The sequence below is a fragment of the Pelophylax lessonae genome (genome assembly GCF_965119305.1).
Source record: "Pelophylax lessonae genome assembly, chromosome: 4".
In the NCBI taxonomy this organism is placed as follows: Eukaryota; Metazoa; Chordata; class Amphibia; order Anura; family Ranidae; genus Pelophylax; species Pelophylax lessonae.
In genome coordinates, this window is record NC_138771.1 from 10,686,858 (window position 1) to 10,692,857 (window position 6,000).

Consider the following 6,000-nt stretch of genomic DNA (forward strand, 5'->3'; position numbering starts at 1 on the left):
CATGGCCGCCGTGCGTGGACACAAGAAATACAGGCTACAAGAAAATGGCGGTCCCACTTGGCTCCCAGGAGGGATCCCTAGGTCTCTAGGACAGGCCCAGGCAGGAGCCCCCCTCCCCTGCACAACCGATCGTCCAGGCACCGGCGGCACCCCCCACATAGTTACATAGTTACATATAGTTACATAGTAGGTGAGGTTGAATAAAGACAATAGTCCATCCAGTTCAACCTGTGTAGGCATGTGTGGCTGTAATCATCTCCCATACCCCTGAATGTTCTGATCCTTGAGATGTAAGTCTAAGAGTCTTTTGAAAGCCACCATACTACCCGCAGAAACCACCTCTTGTGGTAGAGAATTCCACAATCTTGTTGCCCTAACAGTAAAGAACCCCCCGCGTTGCCTGAGGTTAAAACGCTTCTCCTCTAATCGCATTGTATGCCCTCGAGTCCTCATGCAATCCCTTCGAATGAACAGCTTTTTTTCTAAGCTGGGATCCCCATTAAGATATTTATAAATTGCTATCATGTCCCCCCTCAGACGTCTCTTCTCCAGGGAGAATAAATCGAGCGATTGTAGACGCTCTTCATAGTCAAGGTCCTCCAATCCCCTAATTAGTTTAGTTGCCCTTCTCTGGACTCTCTCCAGCTCCAACACATCCCTCCTGAGGACTGGCGACCAGAACTGGACGGAATACTCCAGATGCGGTCGGACCAGAGTTTTATAAAGTGGAAGGATTATAGTCTTATCTCTGGAATGCATCCCTTTCTTTATGCATGCTAATATTCTGTTGGCTTTGGAAGCTGCCGCTTGACATTGCATGCTGTTTCCTAATCTATCATCAACCAATACTCCCAGATCCTTCTCCATTTTTGATTCCCCCAAGGGCTCCCCTCCTAACGTGTATTGTGATTTTATGTTTTTAGTCCCCAAGTGCAAAACCTTACACTTCTCCACGTTAAACCTCATTTGCCATGTCGTTGCCCACTCTGTTATTTTGTCCAGGTCATTCTGCAGGATATCTGCTTCATGTTGTGAAGTTATTGCCCTGCCCAATTTTGTGTCATCTGCAAAAACTGATATCGAACTACTGATCCCGACCTCAATGTTGTTTATGAATAAATTGAACAAGGTTGGTCCCAGGACTGAGCCTTGGGGGACCCCGCTTACCACCTCAGACCAGTCTGAGTATGTGCTGTTTATTACTACCCTTTGGACCCGCCTTTTTAGCCAGTTCCGTATCCAAGAGCAAACCCTGCTATCGTATCATACCCACATCATAGCACCCTGCCCCAGACCACCCACACAGCCCCAGCATAAGTGGAGGGGGGGGGGGTAGGATGAGAGACTTGGCAGGGGGGTGCCTGACGGGAAGAAGGGGAAACCCGGGGGTCCAATCTTCCCAAGGAGGGGCCCACCTCCACCCCAAAACCTTCCAGGGGCAGAGTAGGGGGGGGGGGGGGGGACAGCTACTCACCATACCAGGAACCAGACGGCCCCGTTCCAGACAGAACCTCCTCGCCATTGAAATGGGTGGGCCGTCGGCCAGGAGGAACACTGAAAATCGGGTGGAGACCCAGTCATATGCGACCTTGTAAGGTGTTTAACTCGCAGGCCAGCCCCCGTCCAGTGGGGCTATGTTGTGGCCGACCTAGCGCGGAGCTGAAGTTTGCCAGACTGGGGTGACCACTGGATCTACATTATCCAGCTCGCCGCCCCGTCTGGCAGTTGCAGATCTCACAGGAAAAAAAAACAGGAGAAAAATTCTATCCAAAAAGAAAATATTTGCCAGGAGCAGAGATCCCAGCAAGAAACGAGGTCCTTACTTCTGACTAGGCAGAAAAAAAAAAAAAAGTACTTATAGCAGAGAGAGGGAGTATACACCCGAGACTGCCCACAGGCATAGCCAGACTTTTCTGCCTAGTGTCTTACACCTGTAGGGGGCAGTATAACCCAATGGTTAAGACGATCAGGAGCTGAGTGCATCAATGAACAAAAGAGAAACATGCACTGTCACTGTACTAATGACACTGACAGGGAAAGAATTAACAGGGGCGATCAAAGGGTTAAATGTGTGCCTAGCCAGTGTTCCTCCAAACTGTGGGAGGTGCTTTAAACTAGTGGAAGGCATGGATCAGCGTCTCTATGCAGGAACACAGGATCTATGCATTCTGTACTTGTTTACATAGGCAGACCGATGTTCTGCTGAATCAGCGGACATCGAGTCCACAGTGCCCACCGCTGGGCTCCTGCTGTGTGTGATCACATTGGAAGTCAGCTGCCAGCGGCGTTCCCTAACCGGAAGAGACACATTATATTATATATGTATAAATCTCTATCTAATATTATATATATATATATATATATACACATATAGATAGAGCTATAGAGATATACATCTCTATCTATATATATCTGGTGCACAGATGCCGCTTTGTAACACTGTTACCAAAAGTATTGGGACGCCGGCCTTTACACACACATGAACTTTAATGGCATCCCAGTCTTAGTCCGTAGGGTTCAATATTGAGTTGGCTCCACCCTTTACACACACATATATATATATATATATATATATATATATATATATATATATCCACCCCCCCCCTCCCCCATGTCTACATGAAGATAATTCTGGAATTAGATCAACGTTTTAGATGTCCATTGAGATCCTGGATTTACAAGGAGATCCACTGAGGTGCAAAATCCATGGCAACCAGATGGTAAAGATCTCCCGCTCTGCATTACACAGCTGGCAAAAAAAGTTAAAGATTTTGGAATTATATTTATATTCTGGAGAGATAGAGATATATATATATATATAGATAGAGATCCTTTGTGTACAATGAGAGGATTCTAGGTTTACCTGTGTGTGATGATGACAGTCCCCCTCTCTGCATTAAGCTGTCAGCAAGAAGTCAAGATGATAGATAGATCCTGTGTTTACATACAGAGAATTCTGGATTTACATTTACTTTCTGGATATACATTGGGATCCTGCATTTACACGTATGTGACAAAGAAACGGTAGAGCCCGCCCACTTTTGCATTACGCAGTGACGGTTGGTATCTGGAGAGAGATCTCTATGTGTATGTATGAGGCTGCGTTTACTTTGATATTCTGGATATACATGGGGATCCTGTGTTTACGCACCGATGTATATATTCTGGATACACACACACACCGATCTATCTATATTCTGGATACACACCGATCTATATATATTCTGGATACACACCGATCTATATATATTCTGGATACACACCGATCTATATATATTCTGGATACACACCGATCTATCTATATTCTGGATACACACCGATCTATATATATTCTGGATACACACCGATCTATCTATATTCTGGATACACACACACACACCGATCTATCTATATTCTGGATACACACACACACACCGTTCTATCTATATTCTGGATACACACACACACACCGATCTATCTATATTCTGGATACACACACCGATCTATCTATATTCTGGATACACACCGATCTATATATATTCTGGATACACACACACTGATCTATATATATTCTGGATACACACACACTGATCTATATACATTCTGGATACACACACCGATCTATCTATATTCTGGATACACACACACACCGATCTATCTATATTCTGGATACACACCGATCTATATATATTCTGGATACACACCGATCTATATATATTCTGGATACACACCGATCTATATATATTCTGGATACACACCGATCTATCTATATTCTGGATACACACACACACACCGATCTATCTATATTCTGGATACACACACACACACCGTTCTATCTATATTCTGGATACACACACACACACCGATCTATCTATATTCTGGATACACACACCGATCTATCTATATTCTGGATACACACCGATCTATATATATTCTGGATACACACACACTGATCTATATATATTCTGGATACACACACCGATCTATATACATTCTGGATACACACACCGATCTATCTATATTCTGGATACACACCGATCTATATATATTCTGGATACACACACACTGATCTATATACATTCTGGATACACACACCGATCTATCTATATTCTGGATACACACCGATCTATCTATATTCTGGATACACACCGATCTATCTATATTCTGGATACACACACACACACACCGATCTATCTATATTCTGGATACACACACACACACCGATCTATCTATATTCTGGATACACACCGATCTATATATATATTCTGGATACACACACACTGATCTATATATATTCTGGATACACACACACTGATCTATATACATTCTGGATACACACACCGATCTATCTATATTCTGGATACACACCGATCTATCTATATTCTGGATACACACCGATCTATCTATATTCTGGATACACACACACACACCGTTCTATCTATATTCTGGATACACACACACAAACCGATCTATCTATATTCTGGATACACACACACACACCGATCTATCTATATTCTGGATACACACACACACACCGATCTATCTATATTCTGGATACACACACACCGTTCTATCTATATTCTGGATACACACACACACACCGATCTATCTATATTCTGGATACACACCGATCTATCTATATTCTGGATACACACCGATCTATCTATATTCTGGATACACACCGATCTATCTATATTCTGGATACACACACACACACCGTTCTATCTATATTCTGGATACACACACCGATCTATCTATATTCTGGATACACACACACACACACCGATCTATCTATATTCTGGATACACACACACCGTTCTATCTATATTCTGGATACACACACACCGTTCTATCTATATTCTGGATACACACACACACACCGATCTATCTATATTCTGGATACACACACACACACACCGATCTATCTATATTCTGGATACACACACACACACACCGTTCTATCTATATTCTGGATACACACACACCGATCTATCTATATTCTGGATACACACCGATCTATCTATATTCTGGATACACACCGATCTATATTCTGGATACACACACCGTTCTATCTATATTCTGGATACACACCGATCTATCTATATTCTGGATACACACCGATCTATCTATATTCTGGATACACACACCGTTCTATCTATATTCTGGATACACACACACACCGATCTATCTATATTCTGGATACACACCGATCTATATATATTCTGGATACACACACCGATCTATCTATATTCTGGATACACACACACCGATCTATATATATTCTGGATACACACCGATATATATATATTCTGGATACACACACCGATATATATATATTCTGGATACACACACACCGATCTATCTATATTCTGGATACACACACCGATATATATATATATATTCTGGATACACAGTGACACTCGGGTTATATATAGAGATATCCTGTGTTTACATTGAGCTGATTCTGGATACACACTGTGAGGGAGAGGAGGGGAGATGTCAGTCGGACTCACCTCACACACCGGCGGGGACGGGTATTCCGGGTATTCTCGGTCTCCGGTGACGTCTCTCGCGGTGACCGGACAAGGCCTGTGTACGGCAGTGACTCTCCCTCGGTGTCTCCGCACCCCTCCTCTCGGTGTCCCCGCTCCGCCTCTCTCGGTGTCGCTCCCCGTCCTCGGAAGACTCTCCCGGTGACACACAGGACACAGCCGGTCTCAGACACTTCCTCCTTTCACGCTTCCGGTTTTTTTTTTTTTCCTCTCTCCCACTTCCGGCGAGGGCCGCTTTTTCCCGGACCACTTCCGGCTCCTCCCCGCCGGTGCTCGCTTCTCATTGGCCGAGCGAGAGATCTGTGTGTTACGTGACTTGTACGTCATGCGTGACGTCACCACCGAGCTTAGTCATGGCTGTTGGCCAGTTCTGCCAGTTAGGATAATCCCAGTGAATCAGCGGTGAGAGATGCCTGACACCCGGAATAATAACAACATGGAGGATTGCTGACATTATTACTCCTTGTCT

At 44.0% G+C, this 6,000-nt stretch overlaps 1 protein-coding gene across 2 annotated transcripts in view; it reads right to left on the reverse strand.

Moving 5' to 3' along the window:
- Nucleotides 1-5,790, reverse strand: part of ZFAND6 (zinc finger AN1-type containing 6) — a 65,143-nt gene extending 59,353 nt beyond the window's left edge. The window contains exon 1 of one of the 2 annotated variants that reach the window (XM_082256043.1): nucleotides 5,493-5,790. The gene's annotated coding sequence lies outside the window, so the exon portion shown is untranslated. The remainder of the gene's footprint in view (nucleotides 1-5,492) is intronic. The other variant, XM_082256044.1, reaches the window with a different exon arrangement.
- Between the last annotated feature and the right edge of the window lie 210 nt (nucleotides 5,791-6,000).